This window comes from Citrus clementina, unplaced genomic scaffold, assembly GCF_000493195.1.
Source record: "Citrus clementina cultivar Clemenules unplaced genomic scaffold, Citrus_clementina_v1.0 scaffold_5, whole genome shotgun sequence".
NCBI classification, from domain to species: Eukaryota; Viridiplantae; Streptophyta; class Magnoliopsida; order Sapindales; family Rutaceae; genus Citrus; species Citrus x clementina.
In genome coordinates, this window is record NW_006262201.1 from 24,280,996 (window position 1) to 24,308,192 (window position 27,197).

Here is a 27,197-nt window from a genome sequence, read left to right on the forward strand (position 1 = left end):
TTACTGATCTTTAATTCGTACTTAACTAAATTCTCAACTTACCCAACTTCGTACTAGACTTCTTCCTGCACAGAGAGGAAGAAAAGGTGGATTCTTAGTTTTTGAAGGTTATTTTTTACTTTTCCTATCTTCATGAGGTATATGTATGTAATAGGGTATAAATTTGATATTTAAGGGCAAATTGAGGATAATAAATAAATAAAAACCCATTTTTCTGAGTATTGAAAGTTTGGATCTTTTAAACTATAACGCTTAAACGACATCGTTTAACCTTTTTTTAATAATTACAAAATAAAAAAACTTTGTTAATGGCATTTTGGTAAAATAAATCAATTTCAATACGATGCCGTTTGAACCCGTGATTGATGCCTGTCAAGTTCTATAAATGATTTAAAAAATAAAAACAGAACATGACATGTTTCTATCACTAATAAATGACATAAATAAATGAGTCATGAATATGTCATAACAGTTTGACAAAAAGATATTAGTCACGAAAATATCATTCTTTGATGATACTTTCGTGACAGTTCGATATGTATCATAAATTTTCTATCATAAAAATGCGTTTTTTTAGTAGTGTGTATATTTTCCTGAGAAGAAAAAGGAACAAAAACAGAAAAAGGAAGTAAAGACTAAGAAGTAATTATTCAATAAGCTGAGAAATAATCATATATCATGCATGTTTTATTGAAATTGATGATCATATTATTCATAAAGTGGTAGAGGAATCTAAGATAATGTGTATATATTTTGTTGAAAAGAAATGTCAACAAGAACAGTAAGCACCAAGCAAATTCAAGCATATCATGCACAATGCAGAAATCACGCCATGTGAGAATCAATATAGATATAAAAGATAACAAAAAAAGTTAAAGGAGAACATACAATGCAAGCCAAGACCATTGCAATGGTAAAAGATGAACTTCCTAACACTTCTTGCTGACCAATAGCTACTGCCAGAACCGACATAGTGGCAAAAGGTGACTAAGGCATTCCATCTGAATCAAGCATCCTTTTAGAATCCCGTCTCTTTTAATTTCTTTATACCTGAGTGATAGAAAAAATATACAGAATAATTAAGATATTATTATTTCAAAGAACGACATCTTAATTACATTAGCCTATACTAATTTTCTATGTGATTAACATTTATTATATCATACATCCATAATTCGTTGAATTGGAGGTTAATTAAAATCAAAGGGAGCATTTTGGAGCTCCAAGCCCTAACAAAAAGGTGAATCTAATTTTTTTAATTTAAAAAATCAATTTTTTATGCAGATAAAATATCAAATCAACAAAATTTGCAATATGTAACCAATCAAATAAAGAGAAATGCTAGAAAAAAAATTAGAATGAAAATAGAGATAATTAAACGGACGGACCAGGTCGTGAAGGTCTTGAGGAACTAAGCAAGAGCAAAGGTGAGAAATGCAGAGATCAAAGGGAGGGTTTTAGGGAAGAATAGCGATGACGGTGATGGAGGAGAATCCAAGAACGACATTGGTTTCCCACTCCTCAACGACGCTGCATCTCCTACTATAATTGCCTCAACTACTATTTTAAATTTTTTTAAATTTTCCACTTTCTCTTCAACAAAATTATTAGATGAGACGATCCCCAATAGTTCGATTTATAGTAATAAAACAAGAATGATGCACATAGAGAGAGAGAGAGAGAGAGAGAGAATGATATGACTCATAAATAAAGTTCCTCAAATTCCTCTCCAATAATGTATGTGGAAAGTAGAGGGCTTTCAATGGAGGAGCTGATAATGTGTCAATTTGATTACAAATAAATCAAACCGACAAATGGGGCTGACCTAGGCAGCGACCTGAGAATGCATTGGTGCATCAGCGATAGGACTCACCTTGGTGGCTGCTGAGATGGCACATCAATCCCAGGGTTGTGATAAAGTGGCAACAATCAATCTTGGCCAAGAGTATATTTTGCTTCAATGTCGATTTTGGAGAGAGATGAGAGAGCGATGGAAGGAATTTGGGTATTTGAGAGAGATATTGTAAAGTAAAGAAATAAAATGGCCAAGTCTTGAAATCGGCTTCACTTTTTTTGTATATTCCATGACCGTTTATTTTATAAACGGTCATGAAAGACGGTTCCTAAATAACCGTCATTATGTTAGGGTTATATTTTTAGTGGATATACAATGACGGTTAAGTTTGAAAACCGTCATTGTAAGCCTGTATTTTTATGACTATTTTTATAACATACCATCATTAAACTTAATATTATATTTTAACTATATATTTAATGACCGTTTTAGAATAAAACCATCATTGTAATAATTTATTTTTAATGACGGTTTTTATAACAAATTGTCATTAAAAGTAACATTATATTTTAATTTTATATTTAATGACGGTTTTCTTATATAACCGTCATAACTTATGAGTTATTATTTTGAATTTATGTAGTAGTGGGAGGGAGGGATAGCATAAGATAGTCGGTGAGAAATTAAATTTTGTACAGAGAATGGCAAAATTGGGGAGTACAGGGCATTAACTTTCTAAAGAATTTAGTCACTTTTTTTTTCTCAACAGTTCAATAATGCAAAAGAGATTTTTTAATTATTATTTTGTTAATCTTAGTAAGCCTATGTATTGAAATGATATTGGAATGCATAAGAAGAAGTTCCACACTAGCTTGTGTGTTATTAAGTTTTACAATGAACATGTTCAAAACTAGGAAAAAGAAAAGTAATATTCAAGCAACTAATATAATATAGTCCATGGTTAGCATTAATATAATACATGCTTACCCTTCATTCTAGATCTCCGTTCTTAATTATTTTCCAATACTTTTGTTTGCAAATGACATGTATTTGTTTTGTGCTATACCAGAAATGTAATTATATGTTGGGGAGATTGCCAATTCTCCCTCTATTGTAATTAATATAAATTATTTACCCCCTTAATGCTTTAATAATAGCCAATAACCTCTCGGACAACATTAGTTTATAATTACCTTTATTTTCAAATATAATTTTATTTATTAAATAAATCATATGAATAGAAACTGAATAAAAAAAACATTAAAAACAAGAAATATAAGTAATGATGTGAACAAAAAAAATTAACAATAATTTTTTCTTGTACCTTTTTATTTTGCAAACATTTTCGTCTAATAAATATTTTATAATATTTTAAAATTAAATTTAAGAAATACAAGAAAAATATTTTATTATTTATTTTATAATAATTTTTTATTTATCATTCAAGTTTCCTTATAATAATTTTTTTTATCATTTTATGATAATTTTCTTATTTTTTTATTATAAGAAAATATTTATAAAATAAAAAAGTAGAAGAAAAATATTTTATTGTTAATATATTCCATCAACACGTATATTTTTTATTTTTAATACTTAATTTTTATTTTAATTTCTATTCATGTGATTTATTTAATTTATAATAAATATGAATAAAAGTGTATTGGAAAATAAGAGTAATATTATAAAGTTATGATATCAGTGAGTTATTTGCCATTATAAAAATAGTAGGGGAGCAAATGATATACGGTAATTACAATAGGGGGGAAATTGGCAATCTCCCTTATATGTTGCCATGAACTTTATTTCATTATAATGAATAAATGTGATACTGAATTTTAGAAATGAAGCTAGTGGGAAGTAATCAGCATATGTCATACTGAAGAGGTTGGCGATGATCAAAGCATAGAAGGAAGAAGGAAAAGGCAACGCCGTAATGAGTTCATAAGATATTTCTAAGCTTTGTTAAAGAATTTATAAATAAATTTAATAATTTGTTGAGTTCATTAATAATTATGGAGAAATATAATTAATCCTGTAGTCATAGGATAATATTACAGTGGTGAATACAATTCCAAAAAAGTTTGCACCGAGGTGGTATGTTTCTGTTGTTTTGTAAGGATGGAAAGCAAATGATTCAAGTTCCACAGTACCTGACACGCCTGACCATATTCACCCTAGAAGAGAGGTAAAGTTACCCTTCTCTTAATCATACATATTATCCACACTGTTCATATACTAAACATTGTTATGAAAATCAACCCATCAATTAATAATTTCCTACGTTATAACAGTTTGAGTACAATCCATAGTCTGCCAAAACTCTTGCTGCTACTTTGCTATTGTTTTCAACAGATTTTGGGGGTAGAAAAAGACAAATCTATCTTAAACAATGAATTTGTATTTTTAGGGGAGACGGGATACCTCACTGGTTTGTTGTGTGCGGTATATCTGAAATTCTGGGGAGGTGAGAAGGGAAGAAGGAGTGTTGACAATGATGAAAGGTTTGGGCCAAGAGAGGTGTCCTTCAAAATAACCTTAAATCATGCCGGGTACCTCTAATTATGCGGGGTACCTCTATTTGTGTGGGGTACCTTTATTTGTGCGGGGTACCTTGGATTATGCCGAGTACTTTAAATTATGCTGGAGTCATTCCATTTGTCGACACGTGGCACTTTACTGCCTTTCCTATTTTTCCTTCAAACAACATCCCCCTAGTTTCTTTTGGCGAGAAGTATTTGAGGCAAAAGAAACTCATTGTGTGAATGACACGTGGCGACACGGCTGGACTGAGGGTACTTTGCTTAGTTTCTTCCCTTGATTAAACTTTGTGTACTGCCGAGCTAAAAAAGTCTTCTTTTTGTCTTCCTTTTTCCGCTTTTTTTTTTAACTGACGTTGGGAACAAACAGTTGTCTTCATGACTCTCTCCCATTTTTCGTGGGAAGTGGCAGTCGTCTGACATGCAGTTTGAATTTTAAAAATTTCTATCTCACACAAACATCCCTGACTTCCTTTTTGTGCAGTGTGTTCTGTCAGATTTAATTAAAAACCCCTGACGTAAATGTCAATCTCTTATCATTTATTTTGAAAATCTCAAAACAATCTCCCATAAAACCGATTGTCCCTAGTGGCTTCTTTCTTCAAACTTTCGTTTTCTCTCTTGGCTGCATCAAATTGCTCACAGGTACAAATTTCTTTACTTTTTTTTTACGCCCGATCATCTCCCTGGGCTTATTCCATCTCTTTATTTCTCTTTCTCTTTCTCTTTTTTTTTCTTCCTCCTGTGTTTTCTTTCTTTCCCATTTTCTTTTCTTTCTCCCTTTTCTTTCTTCATTTTCTTTCTTTCTTCTTTCTCTTTCTCTCTCGGTCGGTGTTCTTCGGTGCGTTTTCCGGCGTGGGTCTTGGCTGCTGCAGTGGCGGTTTTGGCTCCCGATCTGGTCGGTTCAAGGCGGTTTTTCGGCGGCTCACGGCGAGATCCAACCTGGCGGTAGACGCGGTAACCCCCCTTCATTGTTTCTTCAATTTTCTCCTTGCTTTCTCTCTCTTCTTTCTCTTTCCCTTTCTCATTTTCTTTTCTCTTTTTTTCTTTTATTTTTCTTTTTCGCTTCGGCCAGCGTTCTCCTTGGCAATTTCTGGCGTCGGTTCGGTGGCTGCAGTCGCGGTGGCCGGCGTCAATTCGTTGGCCAACGGGATTCCGGTCATCTTGGCGCGTGATGCTTTCCTCCCCCCTGTTGTCTTCTTTGTTCTTCACTTTCTTCATTTTCTTTCTTTCTTTTTTTCTTTTTCTTTTTCTTTTCTTTTTCTTTTTCGTTTCGGCTGGCGTTCTCCTTGACGATTTTCGACTCTGGTTCGGTGGCTGCAGCCGGCGTCGGTTCGTTGGCCAGCGGGATTCAGGTCATCCTGGCGCATAATGCTTCCCTCCCCCATGTTGTCTTCTTCGTTCTTCACCCTTTTTTTAATAAATAACTACATGTATTTAAGCTGATTTTTTGTTTTTATACTTGCATATTCTTACCTACTTTTTTTTTGTTGTTTCCAGCTCTGTCTCCCCACGATTATTAGTCCCGATCTGTCAAGTTGGTGAATCAGAGGTATCCTTCCTCGTTTTTCCTCCTTTGGCACATTTATAGTGGCACTATTTTGCATATTCTGAGAAAAAATTTGTTGTTGTGTTTTTTTTGTGGTTGGTGTTTGCATTTGATGGTTGATGTGTGGTGGGTGGTGCATGGTATGAATATGTTGTTGTTTTGGGGACTTGTGGCCTGGTGGATATGTTGTTGGGGGCTTGTGGCCTAGTGGATGTGTTGTTGGGGACTTATGGCCCAGTGGATATGTTATTGGGGGAAAGTAAATGGGCAAGAAACAAATAGGACCAATAAGGAAGCGTCGTACAGTTGAGGCTAGTAGCGTTGACAGCCCTCATGCGGGTTCGCCTTCCCACGTCTCCATTAGCGAGGATGATAGGTCCCCCCTAGTACCTCTAGGAGTTGTAACTCTCATTCTGAGCTCCCTCTCCCTAGGAGTACTCCTCGTGTCAGCCCATGCTTTTTCAGTAAATGCCCAACCCCCCATCCTCGAAAAAATGGTAGGTCATACAAGTCCAAGGTTCCAGCTCGTTCCTCAGACCGGCCTCCCAAGTCTCCCTCTGCCGCACCTTTAAAATCTAGTAACCCTTATCCCCTAGGCACTAGGAGGGCTACTTTGGGGGACTTAGAACAAATTAGAGCCAAATGTAATATTCCTCCCTCTGTCTAGCTTAGGGTACCCCATGTGGATGAGCGGCCTGAGTGTCCGAAGTCTGATGGGATTGCTCTCCACATTGACATCTTTGATCTGGGACTCCGCCTGCCCCTTCAACCTTTTTATATGAGGATGTTTAGTTATTTGGGGGTAGCTCCTGAGTAGATGTCCCTTCCAAGGTGGAGGATACTTACAGGCTTACATGTGTTATGGTTGAAAGTATTAAGGCGCGACATTTCTATTCGGGAATTAAGGGGGCTTTACCGATTAAAAAAGCCTAAGGGTTCCACTATTACTTACTTCCCCGCTTAGGGTGATCATGACCATATTGTTGAGGGGTACCCCACCTTGAAGAAGGGTTACAGAAAGGGATGGTTTGTTGCTGAGGGTAGGTGGGGGACAGAGACTCTAGGTGAAAAGGGCAACCCCGTGTAGGTTCCAAATTCCTTCAATGTAGACTGTGAGTATCTCCATTGCTCACGGTTCTTTATTGTAATCTTTCGCATGGATGTCTCGCTAACCTTGGGTTCTCCATGCTTTTGCAGGTGTGATGTGGGCTAAAAGATCATGCCCAGTTCAGGAGGTGGGGAAAGGGGTGAAGAAGTTTGTGTAGAGGCTTCGAGGTGAACATAGGGGTAGTGATGTGTTAGAGGAGAGCAGATAATGGAGAGCAGGACTGATTGACCAAAGTCTTCCACCTGCTTCCGGTGGTGACTCATGTATGATTTGGGTGTCGGGGGTACCCTATTATTATCCACGAGACTGGGGTACCCCGTTATCACCGCATTCTTTATTTGGCTTCCCCGGTTTTTGTTTCTCATTTTTGCTTCTGTAGTACTTAGTACATGTCCAGCTAACATAACTTTTGTGTATTGGGTGCAGTTATAGAGTCGACGGGTGACGTTTTTTATGCCTTTTTTTTCAACCAGTTATAGGTGGTGCTTTTGGATATCAGGATTCGGCGGTACCCTAGAAAAGTTTCCGGCCACCTCGAGCTCCCGGACTAAAGGGGAAATCGCAGGGTACCTCCCCAGTGGGTCCAAGGGTACCCCTCGATCGAAAAGGAGAAAATTCGGGCTGCTTTCTGCTTTCCTCGATGAATTGCGTGAAGGTGACCTAGACCCAGCCTCCAACAAGGAGGTTTCACACTTGGCTCGTTGTTTTTACTATTCTACTGAAAATGTTACCTCTAGGCTACTCAAGAGGTAGGCTTTACTAGGGTACCCCGAGTGTACCCTCTCATTTTTTTTTTACTTATTTACTCCTATTGTTATACACATATATTTAACATGTTTTTTACGACCTGCTGGCATCCTTTCTCTTCAGCCACTGTCTTCCTGATCTTGAATCCCTTGTTGCAGCTCAATCGGAGGTTGACAAGTTAAGGGGTGAGCTCCAAAGTCGTCAGTCTCGCGAGGACAAGCTTGCTCGAGAAGTCAAAACTTTACAGGAATGCATTACTGGCCTATCTGGAGAGAAAGCTCAAGTACAGAAGGACTGCAATGAGTTGAGGGCCATAAACGAGGATTTGTTATCCCGACAAAAGACGATGGTGGAGGATGCATTCTCACTTATTATGACAGAGGTGTGGAGCGTGGATCCGGAACTGGTGGTACCCCGTGTGCAGAAATTTGTCAACAAGCCCATGATTCTGAAAACGATTGCGGAGAGGAAGAAGTCTTCTCATGCACGATCAGGTACCCCTTCCGGATCGCCTAGGGTACCATGCGTGCTTCAACCGTTGCCTGTCTCAGATGCCCCTACTCCAACTGCTCATATTCCGGGTGCCTCATAGTCCTCTGCTGATCGCCCTCTGGAGACAGATGGTGGGGATGGTGTTCCACTCTCGGTGTAGCCGTTTCATAGTGCTCTTGTTTTTTGGATCTATCCACATTTTGCTATTTGAAACTTGTTTCTTTCTTTTCGGTTTCTTGGGATATTTTGTATTATTAGGACTTCTCTTTTGTTATGATACCATGCCACCGAGCCCTCTTGCATTTTGCATCCTTGTTATTCTGCAAATGAATGCTGGGCTAAATTGTTATCTTGTAAATTTCTAGGGTATCTCTCATTTTTTCTTTTTTTTTTGTTGAAATGGGGTACCCCCGGTACCTTAACAAATATTCGACATCATGCGCCTGCTGGTTTATACAGATCGACGAATTTAGTGCATGCCCTTCTCGGCAACTATGGCGGATTTCCCACAAATAGGTAATCAAAACATCATCACGACATCTCGATCAAAAATTGAAAGTGCGCGATTGGTCCAACCAATCAATTTCTTATTCTTTCGAAGTTCTCTCCGAATTTTGGAATAACTTACCCCCTACTTTGCTCAAGTAAGAGGACGGAGGTGTGGGTGTACTCATACCTATGCTGAACCTCGTGGCGCTAGGGTATACCAGTTTTACTCCACCCTCAGGTCCTCTTTGACCCTCCCTCTCTTTGTTTAGGTAGCTTTATCATGCTTCCGTAGAAAGGCTACCCCTGGGATGTTCACTCCATTGCCCATCTTGGCTTTACATAAATCGTCACGATATAGGCATATCAGGTAACCTGGCTGGTCCTGTGATAGGTTAGACATAATTGACAAGTGTATGACGAGAATTGCATATAACAAGATGCGAGGGTATATTAATGGTGATATATGAATATAATTCGCATTCCATTATCGAAGTGGCGAAGAAAAATAAAAATGAAGAACGCACATCATATTTACCGAGAAAGAAAAATACATTTATAGATAATGAAAACATTGATCAATACATGACTTAGCTTTGTTACCCTTAGGAGAACCGGAGACCGCAAGACCTCCTATCTTTTTCATTTGAAAATTAAAGAAATTCTAAAGTTGCCACTGACCAACATAGGGCATTTGGGGTACCCTATTTGGCCTACCACACAAAAACATTAAAGAAAGCAAATAACAGCAAAAGACTAAAGGTTAAAATATTGTCCTTTAGTAATATTTCTGTAGCATTACAGCGTTCTGGGGGTGCCTCACGATTGTCTCATCCATGTGGAGTAGCCTGTATGCACCTGACCCAACGGGTTTGTCGATGCGGTAAGGTCCTTCCCAATTTACCACAAAAGTGCCTTCGCAGGGTACCTTAGTGTTCTGATTTACCCTTCTCAAGACCAAGTCTCCTTTTTTGAAGGAACGAGGGTGTACCTTTTTACATATAAACACGAAATGCGATGCTAATATATAGTTGTCCTCAATTCTGCTCTAGTCCTTTTCTTAGCCACCAAATCAAGGTTTGAAGCAATCAAGGAGGTGTTCTTGACCTCATCAAAGTATTCAACCCTGTGAGAGGGTACCCCGATTTCCGCTGGAATTATTGCGTCAACACCGAATGCGAGGGAAAACGGGGTCTCCGAGGTGGAGGTGTTTTGAGTAGTTCGGTAGGCCCACAGAACCCCAGATAGCTTGTCTACCCATGCTCCATTTCTTTCTTCTAGCTTCTTCTTCAGGACACCTTTGATAATCTTATTAACGGCTTCGACTTGCCCATTAGATTGGGGATGGGCAGGTGTAGCAAATCAGTTGACTATCCCAAGCTCCGAACAAAAACTTCAAAAATTTTCATTATCGAATTGCTTGCCATTATCACTAACAATTGCATAGGGGATCCCAAATCTGCAAATGAGGTTCTTCCAAATGAATTCCGTGGTTTTTCTTTCTGTGATGCTTGTTAGTGGCTCCGCTTCGGCTCACTTTATAAAATAATCTACCGCAACGATTGCATGTTTTGCTTGCCCCTTCCCGTAGGTAACAGGCCAGTAAGGTCCACTCCCCATATAGCGAAGGGCCAAGGGGAAGATATAACTATTAGCTTCTCTGGGGGTAGGTGGGGTACCCTGACAAACCTTTGACATTTGTCACAGCTTCGTACCATATTCTTGGCATCGTCCCGCATGGTAGGCCAGCAGTACCCCTGACGAAGAGCTTTTTGCGCCAGTGATTTTGCTCCATAGTGATTGCCACAAATTCCTTCATGTATCTCCCTCATGACATACTCGGCCTTGTCACTTCCCCAGCATTTAAGGTAAGGAATGTTAGCCTAAAGGGCTATACATAATGTAATTTTGATGATAACAAACATATGTATTAAGTGATTTAATAGATATTGTATTTCACATTTTCACTAGTTTTTGAAGGGTCATATTTATGCAAGTGAATCAAGTGGAATCAAGATTGAAGACACTCAACGGACAACCGCGAAATCAAGGATAAAGTTTAGACCTCAACGAATAAATTAGTGCGATAAATTCTTGTAAAGCCGGTATGATTTAATTGATGCATGATTTAGCATTTGAGAAGCTCAAGTGATTAATTTAATTAAATACTTTTTATAAACTAAAAGGTTTTATTTTTATAAAGTAAAGTATTTTGTGGATTTGAGTAATTTGGACTTAAATGCTAAGTTTTGAAATCTTAGATTTTAATAAGTATTATTAGTAAATTTCGGGGTTGGATGTTTTTACGAACATTTGAAATGTTTTGGGCCATACTATAATTTATGAATATTTTGGACTAAAGTGAAAGATTTTAAGAACTTTGAAAAACATGGGTATTATGTTGAAAATGATCTTTTTGCGAAATAATAATATCTTTGGGAACATATCATAATTTCAGCAAGTTTGGGAAAACTATTCTTAGGAAATTCTAAAATTGGACCCATTTATAAAGTTTTATAACGTTTTGGGCTGTAGTATAATTATAGAAAGTTTTGGGCCAAAGTGTAATTTTAATGAACAGTATTACTGTAGCAAAATTAAAAAATAACGGTAATATCATTGTTCATGAGCGGCTAACCGGATAAATATAGCGGCTAACCGCTTGGGCGCGGGAATTTACCTATAACGGCTAGTTTTTGAGTTTTAACTATAAAAACTCAACTCAAACTTCATTTTAAGAACTAATGCAAGCAAATATAAGATCATACAACATATATTGAGCTTCCAAAATGCAAATCATCATAAATTGAATCATTGTTGAGCTATGATTTGCATATCCACTCTTAAAGAGAGTTTTTGTTGTAATTTCCATTTCTTATCAAATTGTGAGTGTATAAGTGCGAGAAACACTTGGGGTAAAGAGATTGGGGAGATAATCTCTTGATTGTAAAGGTTCATTGACACCTTGTAAGTTAATTGTAAGAACTTAAAGCCTTGGGAGGCTTGGATAGTGAAATCTCGAGCTTGGTTGGCTTGGAGGCGTGGATGTAGGCGGGGATTGCCAAACCACGTAAAAATCCGTGTGTTTATTTTTCACTTCCCTTACTCTTTTATTTTTACACTTGTTTGAATTTATTATTTTCTATTTCATTAAGGCATTAGATTGATTTGTTGTGCGAATTGTATTGTATAATTTTTAAAAACTCAATTCACCCCCTCTTGGGTTGCGTTACTTGTATTTCAAAGAAGAGTGAACCCTCTTCTGTATATGGTATCCTAGATCAGGCAATACCACGTGGCTTTATACTTTAGTCTTCTCCCCATAGACGGCGCCAATTGTTTTCAACAGATTTTAGGGGTAGAAAAAGACAAATCTATCTTAAACAATGAATTTGTATTTTTAAGGGAGATGGGGTATCTCACTAGTTTGTTGTGTACGGTGTATCTGAAATTCTGGGGAGGTGAGAAGGGAAGAATGAGTGTTAACAATGATGAAAGGTTTGGGCCAAGAGAGGTGTCTTTCAAAATAAGCTTCACGCCTGCAAAACAGTGAAATAGAGGTTATAGGTGAACGGGGGTACCCCGGCGTTCACACTCCGATGCTCAAGTTAGCAAACTCAAGCTTTTATGGCAAAGAGAGCTGGCTAGCCCTCTGTAAATTAGGGTTTAAGATTGAAGAAAACCTATTTTTTAGAGTGTGAGTGTTAATGGTGAGTAGGGGTGGGCAAAATCGGATTTGGATCGGGTTTGGATCAACCCGATCGGGTTTCGGGTTGGTCGGGTTGGGTAAAAATCGATCTGAACTCCACCCGAACTTAAAACCCGATCCGATCCAATCCGAATTAAATTCGGTTCGGATCGGATCGGATGCGAGTTAAGTCGGGTTCGGATTAAATTCAGGTTATTCGGATGAAATCGGGTTAATTCGGGTCGGGTGTAATCGGATCGGATTCGGGTTAATTCGGGTTCGGATTAAATTCGGGTTATTCGAATCAATTCGGGTCAATTCGGGTTAAAATTAATTAATTTGGCAATTTGGCAATTGGGTTTAAACGTAACTTTAATTGAGTTACTCCATTAATTATCTTTAATTAGAGGGAAGAGAGTGAAAGGGAGGAAAAAGAAATTGTATGACTTTTAATAAAATAACTTATAAATTTAGAAATTATGTACATATGTTAAAATATTATTTGTTAGTGGTTTCATATTAGATTATGAAGACCTAAAATATCACGCTAGAATTTCTCCTGTCCAAAAGTTTTTCACAATTAAAAAATGAATTATTTTTTACAAATTTTAATCTTATCCTATGGTCATGTTTGTTCAAAATTCAAAGAAAACCTTAACAACTTGCTATGTGGCACAATAATAAGTCTTAAACTCTTAATGTCTTATAGTAAAAGATAAAACCCATTAAATCTAATATTAAAATATAATAAATCACAAAAAAAAAAACCCTCTACCAAATGGCAGAACTCAATCAGTGGACTGGAATCCACTTTAATTTTGTCCTGGGGCCACACGTTGATACTTGATAAGGAAACATTTTTTTTTCTATTTTTTTTATTCTTTTTGGCTTTTTGCCATGGGGACCTCTGGAGAAGTGGAGATACAGCCGTAGGGGTGGGCATTTTCCGGTTCGGTTCGGTTCGGTTCGGAGCCCGAACCGAACCAAACCGGAACCAATTGGTTCTTAAAAACTCAAACCAAACACGAACCGAATTTTAGAACCGAACCGAACCGAAATATTTCGGTTCGGTTCGGTTTGGTTTGGTTCGGTTCGGTTCGTACATATACCTGTATTTTACAATTTTAACCAAATGTCTTACTGTATTTTATAATTTTCACCTAATCTCACTGCATTTTACAATTTTCACTTGCATTTTACAGAATATAAGTTCACAACAAGAAAAATAAAAAGTCTTGTATACTAATATTTTTGATTTAGCATTTTATATTTTTGATTTTGAATTTTTATTAAATTAATTTGTAAATAATTGGACTGAACCGTTCGGTTCTTCGGTTCGGTTCGGTTTTGAACCGAACCGTTTGCCCAGCCCTATACAGCCGTTTAAAAGAAAATTTACATACACTTTGCAATTTGCATACACTTTATCTAATCCAAAAGACAAACACAGCAAACGTAAGGGATTGATTCATTTTCATTTTGGCAATAACAACATGAACGTGCATGTCCTTTATAAAACAAGGACATTTCTCTTTCACTCTTGTCACCTTGCTAACTAAGATATTGCTTTCCCACCTTCCTTGTCCTCCCTCATTCATTCATCCATTCATTCATTTCAACCAACAAAAAAAGAAAACTACTATAGAATTAAATTCAAATGATTCAAAATTAAAAATTAACACAAAGCATAAAATTAAAATTAACTCAAAGTTTAAATTTAATAGTCTCCATCCAAAGCGCAATGTCCAATTCTAAAATCTAAACATTAATCTTTAGAACACAAAATCAAACATAATTAAATAGTTTCCATTTTCCAAAACACAAATGACAAAGTTCCAAAATCCAAAACACAACAAAGTTTAAATGTAAATCTAGATCAACTTCCTCCACGACTCCACCGTTCCTCGCAAGCACTTTGACAACTTTTAACTTCAATTTCTTCTACTCCAAGTTGAAGAATTGAAGCATATATCCCCTAGGAAAAAATTGAAAAAATAATAGATAATCGTTTAACTACTTTCTTTAAGCCACATTACAAATAAAGGGACATTAGACACAAACACATATGCCCAATTCATGTGTGTACTTGATTAAATATAAGAAAAAAAATTAAGTCAATTGTGGCTTATTTCATGGCATTCATCATCAAGTAAATTTAATAATAATCCTAATTCATAGGTAATACCATTCCAACAATTTCAATGTGTCTAAAATAAATGAAACAATTATAAATTAAAACTATAACAACTATTGTCTATTATTATAGTGTAAATTACAACCTAAACATATAATATGAAATTATAAATAATAATATATATTAAGAATTACCTTTCAAATATCCATAACACCCATATCAGCGCTCACTGTTTCCACCGTTGAAGCTTGTGATCTTACAAACTCTTTAAAATGTCAAAAAAAAATGAAATTAGTAAGTAACTTAAGTACATGTAGATGCTATTTATAAAGTTATAATACATCTTAACTTTATAAAGTATGAGAAAAATATTACCTTCTTGTAGCTCCATATGGAATATCTGCTCTTTAATATCTTCTTGAAGGTTGTAGACAGGATTAGCAAAAAGTTTAGCTTGTAACCAATTTTCGGTACATATCAATGCCTCAACCATACAAGGGGTCAAAGAACTCCGATATTCGTCAATGACGCGACGCCCTGTGCTAAAGGCAGATTCAGATGCCACTGTGGAAACAGGAACAGCGAGGACATCCCTTGCAATTTTCTCTAATATTGGATACTTCGATCCATTAACCTTCCTCCAAAGCAAAACATTGAGCTTAAGATTGCTTGGATCTTCAACTGGGTCACTCAAATATCGTTCCACCTCAGATACTACTCTCTTGCCCTCATTCTGAACAAACACTTTCTGAGCATACCCAAAGAAAGGGCGAGAAACTCGGAAAATGTCATCACCATCACCACTAGGACCCTCCGGCAAACCAACCTCAGTTGTAAAATAAGGAGAATAACTTGTACCACCATAGCTGCCGCTAGGAACACTCTCACTACACATCGATGGTGTGGAACTAGAGCACATTGCACTATATGCATCATAAAGCTCATTCAACAAATCTTTCACTGCTTTGGTCAGTTCTTCAACTTTCCAACCATCATTGGCAAAAATGATCTCAAAAATATGTTTGGCAAAGTCCATTTTAGCTCGTGGATCAAGAATAGAGGCAACAATCAACATTTTATTTATCTTCCCTGAAGACTCCCAATATTTATCAAATTTTTCCCTCATTTGATAAGTCATAGCCACCACCCAAGGATCTCTACTTCCTTCTAATGCAGTCAATGAGCTCTCAATTAAGCCAATGGTATCATAACAAAGATTAGAAGTCACACTCAAAGAAGCAGAAAATAACAATGTGGCATCATAAAATACCTTCAAAAACTTCACAATTCGCCCTGCACTCTCCCAATCCTCAAGTCCAGGCGGGCCCACCCTCTTAACGTTATTTTCTTTCTCGAGAAAATATGCCTCATACAGTTTATCCACCTCTGCCATTCTATCAAATGCTGCTTGAAACTTCAACGCAGTCATCAACATTAAATAGGTGGAATTCCACCTAGTAGGACAATCCAAAACAACCGTTCCATTTGGACATTTCACTTGTTGAACACACTGTTTAAATGCTTGTAGCCTCGTTGTGGAGGATCTCACATACTTCACAGCATTCCAGATGGCAGCAACACTAGCATGCAATTCATTCAACCCTGAAACAACAATCAAGTTCAAAATATGTGCACAACAACGCACATGCATATACTGACCCGCCAATACAATTGCATCATCATTCCTCCAACCAAGTAATTGCATAGTCACATAATTAACAGCAACATCATTTGCACTGGCATTATCAACAGTTATTGCAAACAACCTCTCTATCCCCCAATCTTATAAATAAGCTACAATCTTTTTACCGATCGTTTTCCCTCTATGATCTTCAATCACACTGAAACTAATAATCCTTCTGTTCAAACACTAGTCACTATCAATAAAATGAGATGTGATCACCATGTAGCTCGTGTTTTGAACAAAAGTCCATAAATCAGTGGTAAGAGACACTCGCTGTTTGTTGTTGCAAATCAAACTCTTCAACATTGTCTTTTCTTCCAAAAATAAATCCATAACATCCCTACCAACAGTTCTTCGAGATGGCATAACAAACTGTGGAATGGCTACACTACAGAAATGCATGAACCCTTTGTTATCCACAAAACTAAGTGGCAACTCACCCATAATGATCATTTTGGTGACTGCCCTTCTACAAGCGTCTTGACTCCACCCTTTAGCCAAAACCATATTACTTGCATTTCCTTCCCCACCCTCAGTTGTCAAGTTTTGTTGACTTCCCTCTTGTTGTTCCCGGAATGTCTTGTATGCAAGGCAAGCCAGTATATGATTTCTCATATTTGTAATCCCATCACGCCTTGAATGACATTGATATTGTCTACCACAATAGTTGAACTTGCATTTGTTTGGATTATCCTCGAGCAAAGTAAAATGATTCCACGTCGCAGATCTTTTCTTCATCGCTGGTCTTTTCCGCTTTGCCTTTTGAGTTCCTTCCATTTGAACACTTTGATTGTTATCATCACTCATTGAATTCGATCTTGAGTGTCCAGACATCTAAACATACAAATAAATAATTATTAATCATTAATTCATAAATTAAAACACAAAAAGACTATTAAAAAAATCTACTTAATAGTTAGTATTACAAATTGATTCAAATAATTGTTAATTTAATTTTATGAAACTTTTTTAAATCGATATTTCCAATTTTCCACCATAATGTTTATATATGATCAAGAATTCAAGATGCATATTCCATAAAAGAAAACCAAGAAATTAAAGTAATTATTTAATTTATAAATATAATTATCCATTGGCCAAAATAATATAATATTAATTACATATCCGTATCTTAAATTCTTAATTCTTATTATGCCCACATTATATGTACTTAACCACTTAATATTTACTTATTGGTTAATGGTTATCATGCAATTAATTAAATTGATTAATTATTTGTTGAAGTTGAAACTTGAAACTACTGCAATTAAATTGGTTAATTTTTTGTTGAAGTTGAAACTATTCTACAAATACACATATCATATGACATATATAATTATAATTTATATTGTAACATAATATTTAATTTTAATTTTTAATCTAACATTACTATTCATAACAAAAATCAATAATTAATAAGTAACAGAAAATTAATGCCGGATTATTTTCACTTTATTGATAAGATTTAACAATATATAATTAACATTTACAATTAACATTTCTCAAATAACATATAAAAAATAACAATTATAATTAATCATTAATGCATATATAACTATATATTATATACGGATATACCATCACTTAAACAAGTTCAAAAGCCGGATTTGCTGATTCGGTTCGGGCTTCAAGAGTTCAAGTTCCAAATCCAAACTTTCAACTTCCAAAACAGAGAGTGAAGAGACCTTTTGAGTTTTGAGACTGGAGCCGTGACCGTGAGGGTGTGGTGGCCGGATGTCAACACTCAACAGCCGTGACTCGTGAATGCCAATGGTGGAGACTCGAGTGGATCGGAGGCAGCTTGCCGGGTGGATCTTCAATCGGACTGAGTGATGGTGGAGTGGAGGATTCAAGGCTTGGATCCGGCGCTTGGTTGCAGCAGATCTGTAGATCGGGTCACGATCTTCGCGAATCAGCTTCGGCTTCGGTTGGGGTCGTTCTTGGCAGCGGTTGCTGCGTGTGGTGGCCAGTTGAAGGTAGCTCCGTGAACTGTGCGTGTGTGTTTGCTGCATGTGGTAAGCGACGGAGGCCGTGAGGCGTGAATGGGTGTGGGTTGACTGCTTGTGCTTGACGGCTTGAGTGCTGGTTTCAGTAATTTGTGCGTGACAGTGAGGGTTTGTGATACCAATAGGCAGTGACTGGTGAGTGTTTGAGTGAGTGAGGGTTTGTGAGCCAAAATGAGACTTTGCTTTGCTTGTGTTCTTTTCTTGTGAATTATTGAATTGTTTTGTTGCGGTGAGGTGAATACTTTGTGAATTACTTAATACTGAATTGTGAATTACTGTAAAATGCAAATCCGTGAGTCTGTGTAACACTGTGAAGTCTGTGATGTGTGATCTGTAGATTCTGTATTCTGTGAGTAAGTGAGTTACTGATTGTCTGATTCAGTGATTGTGTCGTGTACTCGTGTGAGTGTGTATTTGTATTTTGTATTCTGTTACTGATTTGTATTTGCCAAATTTTTTTTTCTCAACCCGATCGGGTTTTCGGATCGGATCGGGTGAAACCGATCATGATCCGATCGGGTTGAGACAATTTCACCCGATCGGGTTTTGCTCACCACCCGATCCGATCCGAACCCGAAATTTTTCGGATCGGATTGGGTCGGATCGGGTCGGGTCGGATATTTTGCCCACCCTTAATGGTGAGTCAATGAGAGCCTCCTCCAGAATAAAACCTAGGAACCTTTATATATAGAGTACCGCAGCTGCCACCTCGCGTACCCTTTTTGGCTAACGTCCTTTTACCTTTTTATAATTTTTGGGCCGTTATGTGCATGTCCGCGGCGTATCTCATCCTTTGGAAACGTAGCGTGCGCTGGAGAGTGATCCAAGGTACCTCTGCAGTAGCTGTCGGGTAGGCGGCTGAGGACCACTGTCCTTGGGACAGTGTCCTTCACTTTTGGCAGAGATGACAGGCGGCTGTCCCCCCTTTTAGCTCAACATTTTTTATTCCTAATTCTGACAAAATCAAATAATATCTTTTAAGAGGTGGAGACGGTTCTCATGGCGGATATTTTCGGAGGATTCTCTTGCATCTGATATGCTGAGTACCTCCAGTTACGCGAGGTACCTCAATTTATGTGGGGTACCTCTAATTGTGCGGGGTATCTCTATTTGCGCAGGGTATCTTGAATCATGCCGGGTTCCTCAGATTATGTGGGATAACTTGAATCATGCCGGGTACTTCGGATTATGTGGGATACCTTCAATTATGCGGGGTACCTCTAATTGTGCGGGGTACCTCTATTTGTGTAGGGTACCTTTATTTGTGCGGGGTACCTCTAATTGTGCGGGGTACATCTATTTGCGCAGGGTACTTTGAATCATGCCGGGTACCTCAGATTGTGCGAGATACCTTCAATTATGCGGGGTACCTCTATTTGTGCGGGGTACCTTGGATTATACCGAGTACTTTAAATTATGCTGGAATCATTCCATTTGTCGACGCGTGGCGCATTACTGCCTTTCCTACTTTTCTTTCAAACAGCTACATATGACCACTTGGGGCTACCATCAAGCAGCAGCGATGACGATTCAGTAAGTTTGTTGCAGTGCTATTCATAATTCATTGTTCATCTATTCTTCTCGTTTACTCAAACTGCAGCCCGGTAAAGGTGACTTTATGGTGACAAGTCTACCTGAAGGCTAGCATGTGTTGTCTCCTCCAAATTGTTTGTGTGTGTGTGATCTTTTCTGCCATAATTAGAGGCCCAAGATATCTCTCTGTTGGATTGCAAACAAGGGCATCAAAGAAACTCCACCAACAGGGAATTTAGACACAACTTGTTCTCCGTAGATTAATTACTTGTAGTGTGCTTTGTTAAGCATTCGTAGCTTTTTGGGACTTTGTAGAATGTTGTGGAAGCATGACAATTATTGTCCGTGGAGCTTATTTTATGTCTCTTGTTATGTAATGACGTTGCAGCTTAGTCTTCTGATACCGATTATTAAGAAGTAAGAACTGCAGTTGCAGCATCTTTTAAATATTACATATATGCTTGTAGTATTTTCACAGATTAAACCTGCCATTTTTTAATTCGTCAATTAGATTTGCTCCACCATTTATTTGATTTATGGTAACTTTTTAATTCAAAGACGATTGAATTGAACTGTGAAATTGATCACTTATACTTGTGCATGTATTGATTTCAATCCAAATTAGGTTATTAGTTAATCAAGGAAGCAAATCTAAAGATGCTTGGTATATGTCCGTTAAGACGATAATCAAGCATCCAAATTCAAAGATATGTATTCAAGCCAAAGCATCAACGGATTTTACCTACCGTAAATTCCAACAATGTAGTTCCTATTCTTTCATGCTTAATTAAATTTTTATTTGATTAAGCTTAAAGTATTAGTAATTCTATTATTTGTAATTTACGGCTACACTGTACTATAATTTTTGCCATGTGCAACAACACAATTGCAAGTACTGTAAAGTTTACTGTTCTTAACATATTAATTGCTTCAACTAAATAGTTTCAGCTAACATATTATCTGTTAATATACACCATATTCCTGGTCCTGTAAACAAAATCCTTACGCTCTGTTCGTTCAGTACCCTTGTCAAAAATCAAGATTGAAGATACTCAAATATTCACAAGAATATTCATTCCTCAATTTTATATAAGTAGTTCTTGTTTAATTGAAATCACTTTATGTAAGGGGTTCCTATTTGATATTCGGGAGAATTGGTGTTTTTACAAAATTTAGGTCATTGATTATTAATGCCTAATGAATTACAATAAATTCTACAATACACTTGGGGTGCATTTGACACACTATATTGTATTATATTATATTGCGTTATTTTAATGTGAGTGTATTGTATTATGTTGTATTACATTAATACTATATTATAACAATATTGTACAATGTTTGATGATATATCATACTATACTAATTTTTTTTGGGATTGATTTAACTTATATATTTAGAAAATAACATTTATTAGTACTTAGAAGAATACTAAATATAGAAGTCTTAAATTTTAGAAATTTAACATTTTTTTAGGATAAATGTTAAAAAATATCATAACAGTATTTTCTAAATATATAACCTGTAAAATAATGATCAAAACAAATAATTTAAACATATAATCTCTAAATAATATAACAACATAAATAAATAGTTAAAACCTATAAGATTAGTTGAAAAGTCATCTTAGGATGATGGAATAAAAGTTTATATATACCACGAAAAAATTACAAAATAATAAAGTGATATAATTGTTGTAATATGTTCATTAACAAAATAGATTGTGTTAAATAATCTAAGTAAGGATTTTGTAGTATATGTAATAATATTTTTCGTCATTATTTATATTCTTATTAATTTTAAATTGATATTATTCAAATTTATTCATATTTAATTATTTATTAGTTATATTAAATTATTTAAAAATAATTAATTTTTAAATATTAATTATTGTAATATTATTGAAGGGCAATTATCCACCAACCATCTTTTTTTTTGGATTTTTTCAAAAATAAATAAATCGTTTTTTCAGCACTCCACCTAAAGTTAACATTCTCTTCACTCTTCCACTTCGTCATAACGCAGTTAGAATTTTACTGACATTATAGAGGTAAAATTGTCATTTCACATGAATAGAAAAATGACGTCGTTTAATGTAATTAAAAATTAGAAAAATGAAAAAATGACGTCACGATTGCGGAAAAAAGGTGAACTGAAAAGAAGAATAAGATCTATTAATCACTCCATACAAAGATAATAAATCCCAAATACCCTTCTCAAAAAAAAAAATCCCAAATACAAAAACCCTAATCACATCTCCTAAACGAAATAGAAAAATTAAACTTTAAATACCTTATGAACCTTGTCCGACTACAACAACCAGAAGTACACCTAGTGATTCGGCTTCATGGTGGGCCAAGAAGAGAAAGAAGAAGACATACACCAAGCCCAAGAAGATCAAGCATAAAAAGAAGGGGTTTTTAATTAAATACCCCAAAATAGTTCAAAATTTATTTAAATACCTCTCCCCTTCTTGATTTCATACATACCCTAAGAAATGTCTATAAAGGCTAATATACCCTTAATGAATGCATCAAATCCACTCCTCCTTACTCTCTTCTTACACCCTAACAAAAACAACAGCATAATCTCTCAAAATCTCACCAAATCTCTTATAACCTCTTACACAAATACAACAATGTATTCACATCTTTAAGACCTATACTTTTTTTAATTGAAAGAAGGTGCATTACTTATTAAACAACCCATAAGGTATGTTAATGTTGTTGGGTTTTAAGTTTTACATTTTCTAGAAAAATTTAGATATTTTCCTCACATTATAATGTTTTATTTTCAACAAATTTCAAAAAAATTTCTTATGTGTGAAAATGTAAGCAATGTAGGTTGTTTTATTTTTTTTATTTTTTTAGCAAGATATCTTGTTGGAGAACGTGTGTTTATGGTGAGAATGTTTTGAGTCGTGTTTTTTTTTTTAAGTCGTATACGTCATGTAGTCAGTCGTGTAGGTCATGTAGTAATGTAGGTTGTAACGCCCACTTTTATTTATTTATTTTTTTCCTCTTTTGACCTTATTAAATTGAGTAGGATAGTTATTATTGAGTGTTTGTGTGTAAGTAAAATTTATCGGATTGTTTTAAATAAGTTACGTAAGTTATTAGTTTTTTTAAAAAAATATATATTTTACCAAGTATTTAAGAGAAAGCTTTCTTTTTTAAGAAGCCGTCTTTTTTTTTTTTACACCGTTACAAACCCTAGAAAGAAAAGAAAGAAATATAAGTTTTTGGAGAAGGAAAAGAAAGTTTTATCACTTCTTTTCTTAGTGTTTGCCTTAAGGTATTAAGTATTTCTTCGACTTATATAATTTATTTTTATGAAATTGTTTGCCTTTAATTACTTGTAGTATGATTTGGGTAATATATGTGTGTTTGTAATGTTGTGATGATATGAACAGTCTCTATTCTTTGCTTGAAATCGTTTTCTTTATTTAGAATCACGTGAATATCTTACAGATCATGGAACTAGACATCCTAGGCTTTCCATTGATAGGTTTTGTGTTGAAATCTTCTGAGTATGCAAATTGTTATGGGTTTTCGAAGTTGGGTTACGGGTGCTGGAAAATTCCGATTTTCAGCAGCGGTTCTCAACTCTGGAAATTTTTCTATAAGGTTACACATCCTTAAAAATTATGCCGATTTTTGTACCAACAGATCTATGTCTCCTATAATTACATGTTTAATTTCGTAGTTTTATTCTTTATGGTTGAATTATTAAAAATCGTAACATATGGCTGCTGCAAATCTGGAAACTGTTTTCCAGAATTTCAGAAGCTGAAACGTGTAACAGTTGGGCTAGTTTATGAATATTACATGCCATGTTAGGATTTTATAATGAAATTTCAATCTTTCCTCTGCCTTTAAAAACTGGAATCGCGATTTTTGGGCATGTAAAATAAAATATACAAATTTTTGAAATTCTGTTTTCAAATCTGGAATTTTCTGGACGGGTTAGATGTTCTCGGAAATAAAACGTTTTAAAATAGTTTCAAGAGTCCAAAATTTTTTAATTTTAATTATATGCTTTTTGAATGTGTCTTCTGTAATTAGAAAAAAAGAAGCATATTATTTCGAGTACCAAAGAATATTTTATGAATTTTCTAAGTGGAAAAGGTCTGTTTTGGTCAGTGCTGGATAGTTTTGTTACTCAGGTGAAAGATCAATATTGTAATACCCCAAATCTCCTAAGGGTATTTAAGTCTTTTTAATTTTTAGTGATCCTTTTTACCCTAGTATAAATAGAACAATATATCTTTTTCATTATAAGAGAGAGAGGAAAAGCGAGATCGGTTGAAAAAGAGAGATGGAGGGACGAGAGAAAAGAAAAGAAAAAGAGAAGAAGAAAGTCTGCTTCTTCTTCTTAGTTCTGCCATAGGCAACACATGGGATCAAGTTGTTATTGCTGGGAGAAGTTTTGGAGGTAAGTTTTAATCTTGGTTTTCATTAAATTGTTGTGGAGAAGCATGATTGCAATAGAAGTAGAAACTTACGATTTTACAGAAATATGCTGACAGTGAATTATTACGAAAATCATAGTACTTTGTATAAATTGATTTTGATTCCGATTTTTGGGTATGTTAAACTAGACATCGTCTAGAACGTTTTGAAACTTGTTTCAAGTTAATCGGATAAGATTTCAATTAATTATGATTTTTCAAATTCAAGTCTGAAAACCTGGAAATTTATGATTTCAGTTAATAATGTGAATTACGAAATTATTTTTACCATAGTTAGACTTCTTCAAAAATTATGAAATTTGGACCAATGATTTTTATATATGTCTAGTATGATTCTGGAAAGTTTCATGATTTTATAATAAATAAATAAATTGTTTTGTATTTTTAAAGCAAGTGTGTTCAAAACAGAAAATTGTTTGACAGTATTGATGATGTCTGAAACGTGAATTATTTTCAATAGTTTTTGAAGGAACTATGTTATGAAATTTTTATCAATGAACTTTCAATGTGTCAGCATATGGTCTGTAAAATTTTAGATTCTTCCAATAAGAGAATAATTTATTAAAAATCGGAAAAGTATGGACTGTTATGTTTTGAGGGCCGATTATTGAGGACATTTGAGGTTGAGTTAAATTGAGATATTTGAGGACATTAGAGTTTATGATTGAGATTTGATTATACCTTATGAGGCGTTATTGATGATTTTAGGTTGATGGTATCAGTACGCATTTGTTACATGAGGATGCCAAGAGGTAAGTGAACTAGACTTTAAAACGAATCACACTAAACAATATATATGTTTGACTTGCGTGAAAAGCCTATTTTGATATATATATACGGATGTGGATTTAGATATCTCTGCCCATGTGTTTATGTGATGTGTTGGCATGTGTTGAGCGTGATTATGTACATGGGCATATGTATGTGTGATGGTTCATTGGCATGAGCACGAAAATGCATTGAGTTTTCTATGAATGAGAAAATGGATTTTAGCAAACGGAATTTCTGTTTTATGAGATTTTGCATTGGGGGCCACCTCTTGAAGTTGTGTGGGGGCCACCTCTTGAGACTATGCGGGGGCCACCTCTTGAGGGCCAGAGCGCCGCAAAGTGCCACGCATGGTGCAAAGTGCCACGCACAACACAAAGTGCCACAATTGCAGAATATGTATTTCATCGAAAGAAAATGAAAAAGTTTGAAAGCGATAGAAATAGATTTTTATGAATTTATTTTGCAGTATTTCTCAAAGATCATGGCATATCATCCATCTGCATTATGTATAAGTATGTATGTACGTTTGTATAAGAAAAACTAGTTTGCTTACTGAGTTTTATACTCATTATAGTTTATTGTGATTCAGTTTTCAGAAGTCAGGATTGATTCGTGATGAGTGACAAGTTGAAGATGGTAGATGGTTTGGCTAAAATTTTAAGTTATTCCGCTGGCTTTTGTATTTAAGACTCGAATTTTATTGTTTGTAAAGAGTTATTTAAATCATATGTGATTTGTGGACATATTTGCCCTTGGATTTCGGACTGGGGTGTTACAAATATTCTGACTCGATTTTGACTTGTGCTGATTTTTGTGAAATATTGTATGCAATGTTATGCATGTTCACAGTGCCTCTATAAATTTTCATGGTTTTCCAACATGTGTATAGGTTATTAAAAATCAGCATGTGCAAGATACTCATAAGTATAGGATATGTTTACAATATGTATAAGTATTAAGCTAGTATTAGTGTCTATGATTTAAGGATGATTGGGATTATGTTTAAGGTTAGAGATGATATTGATAAGAATATTTTTATGATGATTATAGGACGTGGGTGAGCTCGTTGGTTGTTCTTGAGGTATTGAATTGATTGCTACGGATCGAGGTAAGTAGATTCATGCATGATGTGCTTTATAATAAATGCAATTTATGTTACAAAAATTATGTTTAAATGGAAATTTTTACAAAACTGATTTCTAAAATATTTAAATGAATTTTGTAAAATAAAAACACTTTTAAATGAATTTATATAAATGTATTTTAAAATGAATTTTTCTTAAGAAATTAGTTTTCTTAAACAAAATGTTTTCTTAAAGAATTTTCTAAAAGAATTAAATGATCAAAGAAAAGTTCTTAAATGTTTTAGAAGACTTTAAATGTTATTTATGAAAGGATGTATGGTGGATTCAAAAATGTTTTGGCTCATAGTCCGTAGTAATGTATATGATGTTAATGTTATGATGTTATGAAATGTTATGGCCAGCTTGCTGGTATGATGATGATCTTGTGCACAAAGATGTTATGAACAATGTGGGGTATAGTACCCTGAATGAGGAACAATGCGGGGTATAACACCCTAAATGATGAATGATGAATGATGATGACTACGAGGCATGAGCTACCAATGTTTACGCTTTAATGTTTTTATAAATGTTTTAATGTTTTTATATGAATCCACCCCTTATGCTAAATGAAGATGTTATTATAAAATGTTTAAAGGTATATGACAAAGGTTTTCAAATATTGTGCATGGATTTGCTTACCGAGTTGACGACTCACCCCTCGTCTCCAATATTTTGCAAATTGATTAGAGATATGGCTTGGGTTCTTAGACAGAGAATTTTTCTTATTGGATCTTTGGAGTTGCTTTAAAAATTAAACTTGGCTAGACTTCCTATTTTGCATTAGAGACTTTTCTTTGGAGACCTTATTTAATATGTTTTATGTAAGGATCCAGTTGGAGTATCAATAATGATTGTTTATCTTGAGATTTATTAATAAGAATAAATTATGTGAGGTTTCATTCCAATTTTACCCTTGTGTTTTCATGGGTAATTTTTGGGGTGTTACATAGGTCATGTAAGCAATATAGTCGTGCAGGTCATGTAAGAAATATAATCATGTAAGTCGTGTAGATCATGTCAGAAATGTAATTGTGTAAGTCATTAGGTCACGCAAGTCATGTAGTTATTT

The 27,197-nt window shown here is 35.2% G+C and overlaps 1 long non-coding RNA gene across 2 annotated transcripts; it reads left to right on the forward strand.

The window, feature by feature from the left end:
- Positions 1–24,017: 24,017 nt before the first annotated feature.
- On the forward strand, positions 24,018–26,141 carry LOC112098337. 2 transcript variants are annotated; one of them, XR_002905472.1, is made up of 3 exons: positions 24,018–24,193; positions 24,939–24,982; positions 26,052–26,141. It is a non-coding gene; the product is annotated as an uncharacterized LOC112098337 (long non-coding RNA). The 2 variants fall into 2 exon arrangements; XR_002905471.1 differs by lacking the exon at positions 26,052–26,141 and adding an exon at positions 25,591–26,036.
- Positions 26,142–27,197: the final 1,056 nt, after the last annotated feature.